This window comes from Symphodus melops, assembly GCF_947650265.1.
Source record: "Symphodus melops genome assembly, chromosome: 15".
Lineage (NCBI taxonomy): Eukaryota > Metazoa > Chordata > Actinopteri > Labriformes > Labridae > Symphodus > Symphodus melops.
Window position 1 is genome coordinate 19,665,185 of NC_136705.1, and position 17,707 is coordinate 19,682,891.

The following is a 17,707-nucleotide window of genomic DNA, read 5'->3' on the forward strand; positions in this document are numbered from 1 at the left end:
GACGCTGCTCTGCTTTGAATGACAGGCCTAAACATGCTATTCTATTAGTGGTGGCTTACTCAATAGAGCAATGTTCAGTCACTCGTGTCCCTCCCGAGTACACGGCTTGTCTGCAAGACCCCACAAAGAAAATGCTCAACACTAGGTCATATATTACAGTTTACAATATGTGCATGAATGGAGAGCATCACATCAAAGCCCCAATGGCCCACATGCTCCAGTGTCTAACATTGTAAACTGGTGTGAATATTCATGTTTTAACCAAAGGAAGATGATGTCCTGATTTCATGGCGCAGAGTCGGCCTCGCTGTCTGATTTTGCCCTGCTATCTTGAATGTATACATTCAAACAGTGGGGACTAATAGAGCATGAGGCAGCTTTACAATGCGAGGGATCTGTGGGTGGCCAATTCATTCTGCCAGCTGACTGTCCCTAAATATGGTCTGCCAAACACAGTGTGGGGTTGTGAGTCAAAACACAATGGGAGTTAGGCTATATTTCGTTGAGTTATAGCTGAATTGTTAAGGGCCTCGGAGCAATTCTCTGACTTCCTACACAAGACATTCCTTCAGATATAGAATTAATCTTTCTGTGAACAAAAACATTTTGTGTAAATGTGATGGTTGTTTCTGCATTATACCTAAGAAGACCCTTTTTTAATGTGTGCAAATTCTGTTTTCAGTTTGAGAGGTATTTCCTTTGAGGAGTTCACTAGTATTTGATAGTATGTGTTCCCTGTTGATTGTTAGATGTTAAGGGAATGACTGTTGATACAAGACCCCAATCCCTACCCAGACTATGTTTTACACATATGATAAGTTATAGTGACTTTAGAAGCCACTCATGATTACAACATTAAATTTTCAGGAGGACATCTTTTTCCTTCAGGTGAAAACTACTCTAAGGAAAAAGCTAGCAAGCTATGCTAACTAACTAAATAACATCACCAAAAAGCACATTGGTGAAATGCTATAACATTGCAAGCAAGCAACCTAGCTTAGCTCGTTTTTTGCCTTAAAGATAAAGTGCATATATTGCAGTCTAAAAAGCCTAACTTGCAATGTTAGCACCGCAACACAGCGGGTGTTAATGGGCTTTTCATTTCTGTAATTTGTACAACTGCTGAGTCATCGTTAGCTGTGTGTAGTGTTGCTTCCATTATATAATAAAGAGGGGTCTAGCATTAGTGGTCTCTTATTAATAGGTCCACTTGGTGTGATGGCAAGTATTGATTCTTAATATTCACAGTGTTTTTAGCGATCTCTATGGTTTTCCCCAACTGTGTGTTCCGACAAAAATAGAATGTGTCTGAAAGGTGTTATATAAATAAACTTTGATTGATGGACTGATTGATTGAAGGAGTGTAAGAGTTTTCATAAACAAACCAACAACCCTAAAGGTTGTCTTTGTAGGAATGATTTTGAAATAATGAGGGACAAAGATGTTCCAAGTTGGTTGCATTAATTCTGGTTAAATAAAGGTTAAGTAAATAAATAATCTTATTATTCAAAACCTTGCCTGCTCATATTGAATTGTAAGAAAAGCCAGTTCAGTCCAGTTTGGAATAAAATTGGTGTCCATTTCCATCCAGCATTTGTTCCTCCTGATTGATTGTCTGCACAACTAATTTGCAAGCCGTCTCTCCGAGCACAAAACCAAAACTGGGACAAGACAATCTCACTGGCGGGTGCACTCTCAGGTCCAACTACTTGCCAAATTTTTAGTCAGAGGTCATTAGTTTGTCTGGAGTCTGCTGTTTCCCTCAGTAAACTGGTAAATGAAAAGCAAGTTGTCTGCAATTTACTGTACAAACAATTGATCATCTGGAACAATGACACAATTGACCACCCACTTGACCTGGCCTAAGAGCTGTGGTGAATCAGATGAGTTTCCTTTTTTTGTAGTCCTATGTTAGCTCTTTATGAATGTGGCTTTCTCGCTAATAGGGCCGTTGGTGGGGATGTTTGTGCGGGAAAGACTTTGTTTATGCTTGCAGCTCTTTTTGTGCTGCTCTCTAATTAATTTGGCTGACCAACAAGTCCAATAATTAATTTGTTTTATTGTCTTTGATAGATTGTCTCTTTCCCATTGAAGGGTGTTGGATATTTTTGATTCACTCCATGTTTATTTTTCCAAATGAGCTCATGATTGACAGCACTTTCATTTGTCTGATTTCATCTTATTTGGTTTGTTCCCTAGGTCTAGCATTTTCTTTTCTTGGGGACCTTAACTGTAGAGAAAAGCACACACATGACTTTCACACTGAGAAAACACTGTCATTACTAACATCAATCATGTGCGATATTTTTAGACATGTTGCTTTAATGTACCATTTTAAATGCAAAGTCTTGAGGACACGCCGCTGCCGGCCTCTCGTGGTGTAGGTATATGTTCTTCAGCCACTGTAAAATGTGTATGAACAGAGAGAACAGCACGGCAGTCACGAGAGAAAGGATGCATTGTCTGTCTTTCGCTGTCATTAGGCGGCGTCTGGAGGATGATGTGGAAGCAGTATGGGGTCTGGGGGAAGTATTTATGACCCTGTAGGAAACTCGTTGGACTGCAGCGATTGCAGGGAGATAATGGGAGGGAATGGGATGCAGCGAGGTGTTCTGACGGCACCAACCAGACAAGAGAACATCCAGGATAAATCAATGTTGGTCATTTTCTCTTCACTGCGTTCCCTCTCCTGACTCCCATTGCAATCAAGACCCCACCTCAAATTTTAAATGAAAAAGCAGAGTCAAAGAGAAATACAAAAGCACATATAAATATAATCGACAGAATTTTTGGACTTGAACAGTTTGATTTAAATGACAGTGTTGTAGTTCTAATTTGATTTAATTCTAACACCGCCGCTTGAATGACTTTTCTGGTGACATTGGGACGCACACAAACAAGACTTCACCTCATTAAACAGCAACAAACTGAGGGGAAATTACACTTAGTTATGGAAATGGATTTTAAGCATGCAAAGCATTGCATGCGCTGACTTAAAGCTGAAATATGAAAAAACATCAGTGTTGGTGTCGGTGTAGCTGTGATGCCATCACCATTAAAAGGGAGTGAGGATCAGAGTACAATCTAATGTGTGATGATCAAAAGAGACAACTCATTACAGAAGTATATTGACCTTAAAGAGGGCCTAATTTAATAAAGCACTTCCTCTGAAGGTAGGAGTGCATTTATGGGTGCTCAAGTACAATGCACACACCATATTACAAGCACAGCTAAAAAAGATAGATGAACTACTGCAGTGAATGAAGAGTGTTTAGAGTCCAGGGGAGGGAAAGTGGAGTCTCTAAACGAAAAAGCAGGAATTTGAGTTCAGATCTGCAGAATGGATAAAGATACATTCACTTCATGACCGAGTGAAATGTTGTACGCTGCCGCTTGACCCAGACGATTTTGAAAGCAGCATTCCTTCTGTGCGTCCTCAAAAGCCACGCCCCTCACTCATATGCACGAGTAGACTTGCTCCAGAAGCTGACCTCGGCTCATCGCTTGCATTGGTTCTTAAAATTGGTACCTCGTGGCAGAAATTGGGCTGAAGTTTTTACAAGTTTACAACTGCTACAGATTACAGATTTTCTTTCTTCCTCTTTAAGAGCACATGAATTAATAATTTAGGTAAGGAACTGAAGACAATTTCAACCAAAATCTTAAAAAGTGTATCTGGAGAAAATTACCAACCCTGCCTTTATCGGGGGTGTTTACATACGGCAAAGGTTAATTATTTGACAGCATACTTAGACTCAATTACTTGTTTTCTTTAATTTTGTTCCGGGCTTGTTTTCAAATTCATCTTTGCAAAACAGCCCAACATTTATTCATGACTGATTTGGATTCGAAAATAAGTGCTATCCTGTTTGTAATGAAACAGTTCATATTCTGATCGTGAAATTTAAGAATCCACCATAAAAATACCTCCAGCTCTCTTTAACTTTTTTTTTCTGTGTCCTCCAGCTTGCTTTTGTTTTTCAAGGTACTTAAAGGTGACATTGAACAGGACGGGTGTTTATCTGTCGTCTCCTTACTAATCTGTTTGCATTACCGCTTGTATTCCAATGGTCCCATTATGTATTAGAAAAGCAATTAACAGTTCATTAAACTTCGAAGGTGTTAATACAAGTCATAAGACTAAGCCATCTGTCGGATTCTCTCCCAAGCCCGACTTTGATACCATCCACTAAACAACGTTTCTAACCAATTAAGGTTAGACTTGGTAATTTAAATTTGAAAATAGGCCATCTTCTGCTCGTTGTCTAATAATAGGGATACATATGGTGAGGGTTTAGAGTGAGATAATGAGAGAGATAGCCGCCGTAATTTGTCTTGTAAATATTAGGGAGGGAGGCAGATTGAGGCCTCAGGACTCAACATATGTCTGCATTCAACCTCCATACTATGTTTCAAGCTGCACACGGTGGATACAAAGAAAACGGTATCAAGCATAGTACAAATCTCTGCCAGAGTATCCACAGCTTAATACAGGGAAGCCGAGCCACAGTCTGAAATGATGTTCCCACCTACTCATTTGCTATTTGTTGACTAGATAAATGTAGCGTTTTGTCTCTTCAGTAACACAACAAATGAACGGGGTGAACACGATTCAATTCATCATGTTTCTTGAGGATTTAGTGAGATTTGCTCTCATTAGTGGCTCATCTGTCAGGGAGAGTCTGATCCTAGAGAGAGCGAGAAAGAGAGAGAGGGGGGGAAAAAACAGCCTCTTCTCACTTAATTGGGAGCAGCATACGCAGCAGAAGAGACACAGAAGCTATGTCAACCTTTTACATCCCAAATTTATCTTACAAAATCAATCCGTCAACATCCTAATTGGCCTCCAGTTTATGATTGCTGTGCCGGCTCGCTCTCAGAGGATCTGAAGCTAAATGGAGTCATAAGTTTAACAGATAAAACGCTGAAATATGTGATGCTTTGCAATCATCGGTTTGTATAAATCTTGAGCTGAAAGATAGCGATCTGATGGATATGCCCGACGCTGTTTAAGGAGGAGGAGACAGTTTTAAAATGCTCAGCCTTGATCTTACAGGAAATTTGAGTTATTATTATTATGATTATTATTATATTTCATAGTTACTTGCATAGTCTGCCAAATACTTCATATTCTGAAGAAATAAGGGAGGATCTGTATTACATCAAGCGAAAATAAAACAGGTAGCATTCAACGTAGCCTGAATGAGTATCGACATATTATTCAAGGTGCTGGCACCAGAATGGCTCTCATTAGTCTTCTGTGAGTCGGTAATGGCAGATCAGCTCTTAGGGCCACAGAATTGACAGGCTGTGCTCCCCTTCAGCACATATCTGAGAGCTTTTTATTGGCTTCCCCTCCAAACACCCTCCTACTAATGCTGCCCGATGGCCTGGTTAACCTTGGTGATGCCTTCTGACGCTAGAAAGGTACCACACAGAGTTCATTCAATCATTAGCCGCGCACAGGAGTTCAATTATTGCACGCTCAGGAGTTTTATTGATACACGTATGTAGGTTAATGTGGAGCGAGGAGGTTTCTTCAATTACGTTACTCGCTTTAAGAACATTTGTATCATGGATGCAGGAGGGGTTTTAAAGTCTTTTTTATTTGCGTCCGAGAGAAAAAGTTTCCTTCGCCGGACTTAATGAACAGGTGTCTACATAACACAGCCCACCCCACAGATGGCAGCGTAATTAGCAGTCATTATGGTGGTCTTCAAGAAGGCCGGGATGTGTGCGGCCGCACAGAGCGCCTAACCTCTTCACCCCCTGACAGGGCCCACGGGGGGCCGCTGACACGTGTTGTTCTCCCGGAGAAGCCAAAGGTGGGGTTCCCCTTTCATGAGGTGTCATCCTGATGTGCTGGAAATCCCGAGACATGTGTTCAAGGATCAGAATGTCAAGGGCCTCTCTGTGGTCAAAGCCCCAAAAGAACAATGAGCCGAAAAGTCCAGTTGCTTAACAGAAGGCATTCATGTTGTCATGGCTGGTTTCTTTATGAAGAGGTTGTTATTAAATGGAGTACTGCACTTGTTTTGGTTTATTGTTTACTTGTGTTTTTCGAAAATCATCATTTAAGGAAAGACGTTTGTGTTTTGAAGTAAACCTTCAATCTAGTAGAGTAACCTGTGTCAAGTTATGTTTTGGATAGGACAGCTGAAAGAGACAAGAGACAAGAAATGTTAGGTGGAGAGAGCGTGGGATGACGAGAAGCCAAGGGCTGAGGTCGGATTCTGCAAAGAAGACTACAGTCCCTGTACACAGCTATCTGCACTCCCTAAAACAAACCTGCATCATTAGTGGTTTAGAAATGAATCAGATTAAAAGCTGAGCAGAGATCACATATATCCGCCATAGAGAACATAGATATCTCTTTCATTAAAGGTTGTGACTGTTTATCCTGTTTTACTGCTTCGACGACTAAAAATCACAAAAATGATTAACACATTGTCATCATTTAAATGTATGTAGTAAAAATAATCATTTAATCAGCCTCGATCTATCATTTGATATCTTCATGGTTCATTATTAACTTTGTTTTTCTGTCAGTAAACTTTTTTCCTCTCATAATTAAAGCGAATGATGTGGGAAATGAGCATGTTTGTTTGCCTGCTGAGTCACCTTTGTGTCTTTTTACTCAAAATGCAACAACATGTAAATATTCCTCCATGACTCCCCTTTTGCCTACAGTGTCGCTGTGAATTGTGAGCAGCAGACACATGCTTGTGCGACCTCGGGCTGATCTGACCTTTAAAACAACACCGCTTCCTCCTGCTGAACTGAAGGTGGATACGGATGTGGTTTAAGGGGTCATTCTCTGTTCATGTCACCGTTCATGCCCGACTAACCCTCCCTTGTTGGGCCACTGGTGGGGGTGAGCAGGGGCTGCTATGGATGGTTTGTGTGTGTGTGTGTGTGTGTGTGTGTGTGTGTGTGTGTACGTGTATTTCGGGGGGGGGGGGGGGGGGGGTTGCCAACAGGCTTGTAATTTCCCCTCACTTAGAAATGAATTCCATCTAATCTCATTCCAGCATGTCAAATAGCAACGCGACACGCTGTTTTATACTGTAACATTTGGTTATACTGAAGCAGCTGAGTGCGTCTCGCTCCAGCCTGACACCCTCTGGATATTAAAACACTGGATAATATTTCACTGAGATTGGATGTGGCTCAAACACAGAGCATTAGCGAGCCCCCTGACAAACACTAAGTTTGAGCCTTACATTCCTTATCCAATAAACTTGGCTGGCGGCCATGATTTACTATACTCTGCTCACATTAAGAATCAAGGTTGAACTTACAGGAGGAGAAAATGACCCCTGGATGTTTTTAACCAGAACAGTCTCTCTTTTTTTGTATCAAATCATTCCTTTCAACTCAATAAAAAGATATAATGCAAATAGAAATGAGCGTTTTTCTTTCTTTTTTTTTAACACACAATTTAGTGACACAAAATCTTCAAAAAGAGTCCATAGCGGTGTGAGGGTTTTTATGGTAAATTAACAGCAGAAGCACAGGAACAGTTTTTTCAAAGCATCTCCGAAACGTCCCCGTTGTAACGTGTTCTTCTGTCCGGCTAAATGAAAACACTAAAGAGAGTGTCTATAACTTTGCATTGTCTCAACACACAATGGAAAAAAAAAGATAACGTGCATAACAAATCTCCAAAATGATCTCATTTTATAATCAGAGTAACGGCTTATTGTCCCTCACTTCTTTCCTTTTTTAGCTTTACTGATAACAGTCAGGTTGTTTGCACTTTCAGTGTTTTCCTTTAAAGTCATAATCAGGCCGCTTCACAGAAATGTAAGAAGTTCAGCTTCATTGCTACCTTCCCATCAGTGAGTCATTATTACAATATTGCCTCTCTTAAGTAGCTCACTAACTGGCTGACCAGCTTTGAAATACACACTAAACCACTCGCAAGCCTGCGCAGAATGACCGGCTGGCTCGCTGCTTTCAGTGATAAAATGGAAAAAAAAAAATGTTGGTCCAGTATAGAGCTATAGTATTCAGAATGAGACACATATTATTGTTTACAAAGTAAAAATCATTTTCACATTTAAAACTATATAATAATGAATAAATAAAAAATTCATTTTGAGAAAGCCATCAATTAGAAATTGCCTCCATATGTACCAAATTATGTTCTACTTCGTATGGAAGTACACAATTTTTCTGAAATAACAGCCATCAGGACAATGCTTTTAAATTGAAATCAATCTGTAAACTATTCCTCAATGTATCAGTTACTTATATTTAAAGGCAGCTGCATGAGGTCAGTGCTCATTTAGTTTGTTTCTATCATGACAGTTACAGCCATAAATGCAGTGAAAACCCAGTTATAGGATCCCATGCTGTTGATGATTGTGGATTAAAAATTTAAAATGTAAAACGAGTGGAGCATTTTGTGCCATCAGTTTCCCCATATGATATAGCACGTCACACGCACGCACACACACACACACACACACACACACACATACACATGCACACTCACTCTGTGGACAGCCACTTAAATTCATTTGTCTTGTGTTAAGCTCAAGCAGATGAGGAAATGGAGTGTTTTTATTCCTTCCTTTTCATCTTTGGATGGGATTTAGAAAGCATGTAAGTGAGGTTCTCTTTGTTATTTACACCGGGCTCCGGGCCCCTAAGTTTATCCTGCCTCATATAGAGCCAGCTTAAGGGGCGGTGAGCCCTGGGAACAATGCCTCTCAGAGGAAACAAAATGACTCCTGTGTTTCATCTGTTGTTATGGTAAAAAGTGGTGGCTCTAAATGACCACTTCTATGCATATGTGGATTGGTGTTTGCCTTTGCTCTGGCGGGGAGCCACTGACTGATCCCTCTGTTCCCCATATGGCAGCATTGTGGTGAGAAAGCTGGACAATCGGCCCCTCCCTGAGGGAGAGACCCCGGGTCTCGCTGCAGGAGTAGAAACTGTTGGTTTCACTTTTTATCAAAAACCCCCGTAGGTGAGCACATCGCCTGCAGGCACACATACATTACAGCGCCTCACTTACACACAGTCAGATTCTTTAAAAAGCTGTAGCTTACCCAAAAAATGATGTGCATGAAAAGGTAGTTATAAAATCAACAGTTAAAAGACTTTAATATATTAGCGGATTATTGTCTCTCTATCATCTCTGTATAAATCTATCTTGGCGTATTAATCTGCTGAAGGAGAGATTTCAATTCAATCAGTTTGGAAGCTCAGCACCCTGATCGGAGGCTTCCCTTTTCTCTGATGCACATCTAAATAAATATGTTATCATAGAGCCTCTGTCTGCTTATAATAAATCTATTTGTTTCAATTGTTCAACAGTTAATAGGATAAAAACAGAAAACTGCAAGTGAGCTTGGCCCCTGGTGGAAACACCCACAGGCTTTAATAGCTCACTTGACTAATTTGGAATGAATTTTAAAAAGTTCATTACTATATGTAAATGCGTATCCATGTAGGAATCTGCCATGTCTGCAGATATGCAGATGATGCAGCGACATACATTGTAGTCTGTGTTGTTTGATTTTAATGAACAATGCTTACCCCCCAAAAGACGGATAATGTGATTACACGTCGCTCCTCCTTGCCAGTCGGGTTTGTCTCAGTTTGCTGAAGTTATCGTGTCCTCCCTGTCACTCGGCTCTGTTTGCATGGCTGTCACATCGTCCGGCCTTTAATGGAGAAATTAATTACCACTGGTGTCATCTCTCACGACACAGGAGTCAATTTGATCATGTTAACCAAATGAAAGGAGCACTTGATAAAACCCGTCTTTTGTAATCACGCTTTGATGGAGAGGATTAAAATGCATTTAGCCTATTTAACAGTATTCATTAGATACAACTGCCATCATGTGATATGAACTATTAAATGATTAAGGAGGATCAATCTCACTCTTTAACCTTGTAGTGGAATTGAGATGTCAAATTCATCAAAAAAAAAAAGAAAGAAAGAATGTAAAGATATGAGGGACACACAAAATAGCACGAATATTTATATCAAATATCCATATATGCTGTAGTCTGTACAGGGATTTTTTAAATGTGATTTTATGTTATTAGAAAAAAAATTGTAATCTAAAGATTTAAAAATAAAAGTTGTCTATTTTGTCGAAGAAGAATAATTACACATTAGTCTGAAAGGATGGTAGCTTTCTATAAGTCAACTTAAAAGTACATTTAACGTTTTTTATTTAAACATTTTTTTAATACAGTTTATACTTTGACAAGTGGCCTCTTAAAAACAATCTTCTTTGGGCCCCTCCTTAGCCTTCAGATGTTTCTAAGCTGAACACAGTAGGAACCATGTTGATTGCACACTGATGAATTAGTCCAAACTAATAATACTGCAAGAGTGCACCCACTTCTTTAAATTTAAATATTTGCTGATTAATAGTTTTTTTACTTTAACATTTGAAGGCAATATTTTTAATGGAGTGTATTTCTGTTGTTGTGAATTCTGGCTCTCAAAGAAAGGATCTAAGTACTTCTTTCACAGCTGTTTGCAGTCCTAATGTACCTTGTTAACCTACCACTGACTTACTCCAATGGGAATCCCCTGCCTGCCTCTTGAAATACCCACTCGCACAAACACATCCATACCCACACTCTTACACACAAGACCTGTCAAAGAATCCTTTGTTTGTCCCATCATTCATTTCTTCCTGCTTCCAAAGTTCACTCCTAAGCTTACCCTGGACTCCTTTTACTTGAACCATCTGAATGTTGCTTTGTCACTCCATGCTGATTCTTCACAGAGCTCAGGCCAAGCTTAACTAATCACTCATAAACGTTGCCGAGAGGACGGCCACCGCACACAGCAAAACAAATCACAGGCCATGAGCTCCCTAATTGGCCCCAAGGTCAGAGGCGAGTCGGTGTTTGGGGAGAAAAATGCAACGCTGTGATTTAAGAAGAAAAACACTTTTTTTTAATTTCCTGTTTTGAAAAATAAAAAGCCCACATGCCCACACTAGCATGTGCACAAACACATGCAATAGCATGCAGTATGTGCTCCCTCCGAAACTCTCCCCATGATGCTCTCCACCGCTGTACGGGTTTGTGAATTGTTAAAGAGTAACAAAGCTGTTTTGTGCCCGGCAGATAAAAGACCTGTGTACCAGCGAGGTCGACCACTCCATAAATATGTTGGCTCTTCTTATTACAAGCTGTGTCCATGACAAAGGACAAACAGCTGGGGAGAGAAATGCTACATGGCAGGAATGGACAAGGGCCATTTTCAGCCTGGCTGGTCAGACACCAGCCCCTGAGCTATCCCCACCAAGGCTGTTTACTTGACCCACAGGAGGGAGAGAGAGAGGGAAAGTTGACACAGTAAGCCTCTAGCTCTCCGCCCACCCTCCATCTCACACACACAATCTCTCTCTCACTCACTCTCTCTCTCTCTCTCTCTCTCTCTCTCTTTTTCTACATCTGATGACAAAGATTAAGCCTCAGAACAATATCCCCAATGCTGAGGAAGGGTCATCAATTACCCCGTGATACTCTTCATTACCTTCCACCTGTTCCATCCAACACCTTCTCTCACCGTTCTGCACGGCTGTACGATGTCTGACGCATCATAAAGGAAAGTTTAATCGTAAGCTGAGAGGTTTATTTACATACCTGCTTAGTAGTACAAGGACAACAAAATTAAAAAAAAAAAAAAAGCTGTGCAGATTGAACTCTGTATAGTTTCAGTTAACCTTCTACAAATGTGCTTAAAATAATAAGTGACTGAGTTGAAGACTATTTCTGTCTATGTTTATGAAAAAGCATTTAAAGCTCCTGTGAGGAACTTCTGATTTGTGTCCGTTTTGGCGCCTCCGGTGGACAAAATAGTACTTCGTATCGCTTAGCTGATCTTGTGCTGAATATGTCAAATGTTTAATGATGAAAAATCGATTCTGCTTTCAGACAAACATATCATGCATTTTGAATATTTGCTTTGGAAAATGGAACAAATGCTCTTGAAGGAGCAAACTGTAACTTACTTTGTCTGACACCCACCCTGCAGTGGAAGCTTGCATACTTGGTATAATTGCCCGGTCCTGATACTTTGCTGTGTAGACTGCAGGAGCCCCCGACCCTACAATTAGAAGATTGCTTTTCCTCTGAACCTCAAAGACCCTAGAAGTCAATCAGTGCACGATGAAAGTTTCTTGTACATTTGTCTCTGTTGAAGTCATGACAGCAATCATATATCATGCAAGAATGCTGGAAGGTTGCAAATCACAAAACATCTGAGTGGAAACCATTCTTTTTAAAGACTGATAGTCATTTTACACTGGCAATCACATCCTATTCTTTTTTACCTCCTCAGAAATGAACTGTTATTGAACGTTTCTCTCGGAATAAGATTATCCCTGATGTGTGGATCAGTCATAGCTGAGGAGCCTGATTATGCTTGATAAAGAGAATTGGTGTCTGAGAGAGAACAAATAAATTGGAGGGGTGTGAGGTGCATTCAGAAAAGAGAAAAGGCAATGCAGTTGTTATTGAACTGGCAGACAGACATTGCAAACAGCAGAACAATCCTGAGCATAATGAGAAGGCAACTTTGAACGACATGTCAGAAAAAGCAACAAACTCAGACATGGGAATGGTGCACTTGCTCCTTCTCTCGGCTAACTCTGTTTAGCTTGAATTCATGTTGAATGTGATTTAATGTGGGGCCGGCTTCATTCCCAATGCTTTGAGTGTTCAAATCTTAAAGCTGTGGATTCTCCTCGTTTTAATGAAGCCAAATAACCAACACACGAGTGTGTGATTTAACATTAACTGAAGAGATGCATATTTGTTGTTAACGGTATCATCCTAAATGACTACAAAGTAAAGTCATCAATGTAATAACAGTAAACAGTGAGAAAAGTGTCTCTCCCATGTCCACGGATCGCCTCAGTCACCTGCTTATTGCACCGTGTAAGTTTGGTAGTGGGTCGTGGTTCTCTCTTCTCGAGGAGTGCTTACAGCTTCAGATCACAGGCCAGTGAGCCTGTCTCAGGACTGTTTGATACGATGACTGAGGCTAAGACATGAAAGTGGATGGTGATGGGTGAAGCTAGGACGAGAAAAAAGAAAGACTGGAGGATGCTGAGTGCACATTCCTGCAGATATTAATTCATACAAGATGGCGACCTTAATGTTAGGCCGTATTGTTTTTGATGTCATTGTTGTCTTGTTATTCAGCAGCTTTACCAGATGTAGAAAGTCCTCTAACCCAACTAATTTCTCGAATAGTTAATAAATCCATTTTATGCCAAAAGTTGTATCTACAACAGGCTGTAGACACAGAGTCATATAAGCACAAAATCCTGTAGTGTTACTTCTCTGTCGACAGAGGTCTTCTTTGGTTTCTCCAAACCCCACCAGATGTCTTATCGGAGCTGACCTTCTGTTCTCCCTGTGACAGACGCATTATGATCTTCGGATTTGTTTGTTCCATTGAGTTTTGGCTCCAGTATTTCTCATTTCGTTTGTCAGAGCGCTGTTCTTTGGGGAATTCTGCTTCAGTTTTTCCTCCTGACTGAACATTAAAATTTAATCAATGTTTACTAAAATGAAATATTTCAACAAATGTTGAAGTACCGTTGAGTAACTCTGGACTTTAATTTTATGATCAATAACATGGCCTATTTTTTGGCACAAAGTATGTTTTAAATCAGCAGAATTATCTCTTGATTTTACATTCTGGTTCTTAAATATGCAACATGTTTATTAATCCAACAGTAACTGGCAGGAATCAATTGTCTTATGTATAAATTGTGTGTCACTTTGAATTTAATTCATAGATTTATGATTGAATGACATTGCAAGAACTTTACTTGCCATGATATGTCCCACAGATATCTGTTTCAAAAGTCCTCATGCAAAATAAATGAAGGGTTGTGTATGAAGGAAACCTAATTCCTGGGGGAGGGAGGTTTGTCCAAGTGTATTTAAGAAGCAATGCTTGTAATTTATGAGCTTTTTGGGTAATTAAATCCCACCTGAATATTTAACACCAATGAAATGGCTCTGCAGAAAAATGGCTGCAATGCTGTTTGGACTATCAAGTAACTATTGTCTCACAAAATGAGATATTAACTGAATTGAAAACCATCCCCTGTCGCATTTGATAGTTTATTTGCATAATTAGGTGTTAATTTTAATTCACTATGCAAATGTATGCCCCTTTTAAATTGCATTTAAATGTGAACTGGATCCAGTGTCAGTCCTAATGTGAATGTATTTAATTGTATTATCTGTAAAGCATGAGAGATTGTTTGGGGCTAAATAGAAAAAAGGGACAGCACTGGTGATTTAACAATATTCAAAATGAAATACGCTAAACACAATTGTTTTCTCCTCCAATAGCCTTGTTTTCACAGTGTCGTCTTTGTTGAATTATACAGTATCTGTTTCTATTTGGATGTCCCTTCCTTTCTGGGGAGTGTTATCTCTTGTTTCACTTTTTAGAAAAAGGAGTTGTGCTTAGGAGGCATGCATTGCCATCTATTATTCTGTGAATCAACTGGGGGCAGAGACGGGGCAGCTGAGAGAGGGTGAGCCTCCGGTCCAGTCCAATGGTGGCCTTTGTGGAACGAGGGAATACAAACTCCAAGACAGGACAAAGTCAGAGGAAATTGACCTGCTTGATCCCTTCCTTGAGAGGGAGGCGGCACTCGTCCTTTCATCTTTTCCCGAGGGCCCAGATCTTTGGGCTACACTTAACAAACAAAATACTGTCTGGGCCTAACTCATGGGTGTCTTTGGAGCTGGGAGATGCTGATACCCAGGGTGGCAGTGGGCTGGTAAGGAGGAGGTAGAGGGGGTAACCTGAGACAGACAGGCCTCTGGGGCAGGGAAGTAGCCAAAAGGGACAAATTAGCTTTAGACAATAGGGGACCTTTTTCACCAGGGGGATAATTAAACGTTTCTTCATCAAAGCTGAGACAGTTTGCAAGCTGCTCATTTTGTAATTCTATCATGTTCGCCCCTGAGATGGGCTTTCTGTATTTGGTCCACCCCCACCACTCAAACCCCCTCCTTAATACATTGCCATGGCGATAATTTAGATTCGGTTTGATTACTCTGTTGGGGGTGTTAATTATACAGAGTTAGCACTGGTGTAATTGAGCCCAGTGGAGACAGAGGGTCTATTGGAGGGGCAACATGTATGTTCTCTTTTAGCATACTGCACAAAGACCTTTGTTTTCTATTGTTGCTCCATGCGAGGGACATTCAAGAACACATCGGGAGAATTTTGAAATTGTTGCAGGAGATTTAGGATGAAAAGGAGTAACTTTTCATTACTCCTCCTACAGCATGGAAAATAGCGTATCAGATAAGAACAAATTAAAAGAATGGAGAGAATATAAATAATACCTTTGAACATTTCGTAGGACAAAACCTACTTTTTGTGTGCATGCATGTGCTTGCATTCATGCTGTGTAGCACATGCCCTAACGTGGGTGATGCATAATGTGCATGCCTCTGAATGTGCGTGTGGATAAAGGACATTGTGTGCGAGTCTTTTTCCTTGTCCACTGAGCTGTGGACCACAGGGTTTGTTGTGTGCCTTGGATCACACGGAGGAAGCTGAATGATGTTGCCCCAGCTCTGTGAAGGAGGGCCATGCTTGGCTGGCTCCAGAACAGCCTTAACAGGATATCACAGAAGAAACTGTGGCTTTTGTCCAGCTCTCCTTTACGGGAAAAAAAAAAAAAAAAAAAAAAAAAAAAAGCTGTGTCAAAGGGACGAGGGAGGGTGTTTTCTTTTTTCAACAGATGCTAGAACAGTGTGTAGCTGCTCTCTGGAAGCCCATATCTACAATGGCGCCTATCTAACCCTGTGACATCATCAAAGAGCGTGCTGTGTGGGGCTGCCGGGCTGCAGTGTAGGATTCGTGCCATTACAACAGCAGCAACATGTCTTGTAAGGCACCAGTGAGCAACGCTGAGCGCCAGTGCTTTTACCCCCTGCTGGAGCGTTTTCTAACATTGTGCTGCAACAAGGTAAACCAGGAGAGCTTGAATCTGAAAGTCAGTACATTCTTCTGTGAAGTTGTAATTTAGCATCTCAAACCTGGAGGGAAAATAGCTGCATAAGATAACACTCGGAGGGGTAAATGCCCTTTTGTAACATACTTCTTACTGCTGGGGAAAAGCGTTATCTCACTTTTACTGCATGTACAGCTGTTATTTACTCAGCATCATCACCTCAGCATGCATGTCTTTGTATGTCTGCAGTACAGTAAGGTGTGTTAATAATATGCCTGCTGTCACATAGGGAGCATTACAGAAACAGTCAGAGTGTTTGTCAGGCTACAGCCGTGCTGAGAGCAGCCCATCTCTGTGAAAGCCTCAGCCTCGGGGCTGTAGACAGACCCCTGGGACCAGCCGGCACTCAAGGGCCTATTTGTTCAACAGAATGTGTTATTCTATCACAGCAAGCCTGTCACAGCAGCAATCATTCAAATACCCATTCATTTCTAGAATTCTGAATCCCCAGGCCTCCGAGGACCATCAAGAGCCCCTTTATTTGTTTAGTTTAGGAAAGGGCTTGTCTCTTTGATTCATGGACACTGAAGTTAAAATTACTCAGGAAGATTTTCATTTGTTTTAGGGCGAGATTTGAAGGTCCTATGTCTACAAGCAGGCAGATCCAAATCAATTATGTCTGTGTGAAGAATACATAGTTAATAATAAAAACATTTTCTGTCATAGCTTACTCCCTTAATCACAATAGAGTCAAAAATAGAAATCTTTTTTTATAGTCACATACTGTACGAGCCCTTTGTCACCAAAGAGGAAGAGACTGGAAATAATATGTTGTTCTGTTACATTTAAATAACAATTCTCAGTGTATTTAATTTAAACTTTCCCAAAAAAAAGTTGAACAGAAAGTATCAAGTTGAAATACAATACAGTAGATATGTATGAGATGCTTGTAAAGCCCCGTCCATTGTTCACTCTGCTTCTTGCCCAATGCATTCTGGGATATGCTTTGGCATTATACAACAAGTATGCGAAATATCTTACTATAACAATTATTTTGAACTAATACAAAAACATAAAACTGCAATTATGACACAAGCTTTCCCACATTTTTGTAGCAAGGATAACTTTCTTGTAATGTAAAAAATCTATGGTGTATACAGCCTCTTGTGCAATGCATACTGGGATATCCTGATTAGGATGAGCAGTACATGAATGAAATGATGGGGCCTGTTATTTCAAAACAAAGAGCAGGAGGGCTTCACAAGGAATACTTTTTTTTGTTTGTTTGTTTTACGAATCGTAAAATGCAAAAATCTTTGCGAAAATCTGACAATATCGCAATAAATACAAAATAATTATTTATGTACGCAAATAATATTTTGTTAACCACAAAGTGCACATTTGACCTTTTTAACGGTGGTCATAGGGTCACACTTCCACTACAGTTTGATGCAGTCAGATAAAAGTCAGCCATGAGATACGGTCGGGTGCTACATTGATATAAAGCAAACATGGATCTTTAATATTTCTATATTTATCAGACTTTTTATCATTATGGCAATACTGAACACTGCTTTCATGATAACATATTTTTCATACATTGTGCAGGCATACAAAGTATGACCAAACCACATTGTCTGAGATTATTTATATTTTTTATAATTTATATTTTTTATGTTTATTTTGCTGGCCCAGTTTGTTTCCTTCTAGCTGCTGTACTCA

General features: G+C 40.2%; 1 protein-coding gene across 3 annotated transcripts in view; it reads right to left on the bottom strand.

Annotated features, from left to right (window-relative positions):
- LOC306835936 (uncharacterized protein) overlaps window positions 1-17,707 on the bottom strand; it is an 80,377-nt gene that overhangs the window by 20,163 nt on the left and 42,507 nt on the right. For 2 of the 3 annotated variants that reach the window (XR_013780712.1, XR_013780713.1), the window contains one exon: window positions 9,555-9,677. The exons of the other annotated variant lie outside the window; for it this stretch is intronic. The gene's annotated coding sequence lies outside the window, so the exon portion shown is untranslated. Of the gene's footprint in view, window positions 1-9,554; window positions 9,678-17,707 lie in introns of those variants that run through there. 3 annotated transcript variants of the gene reach the window in all.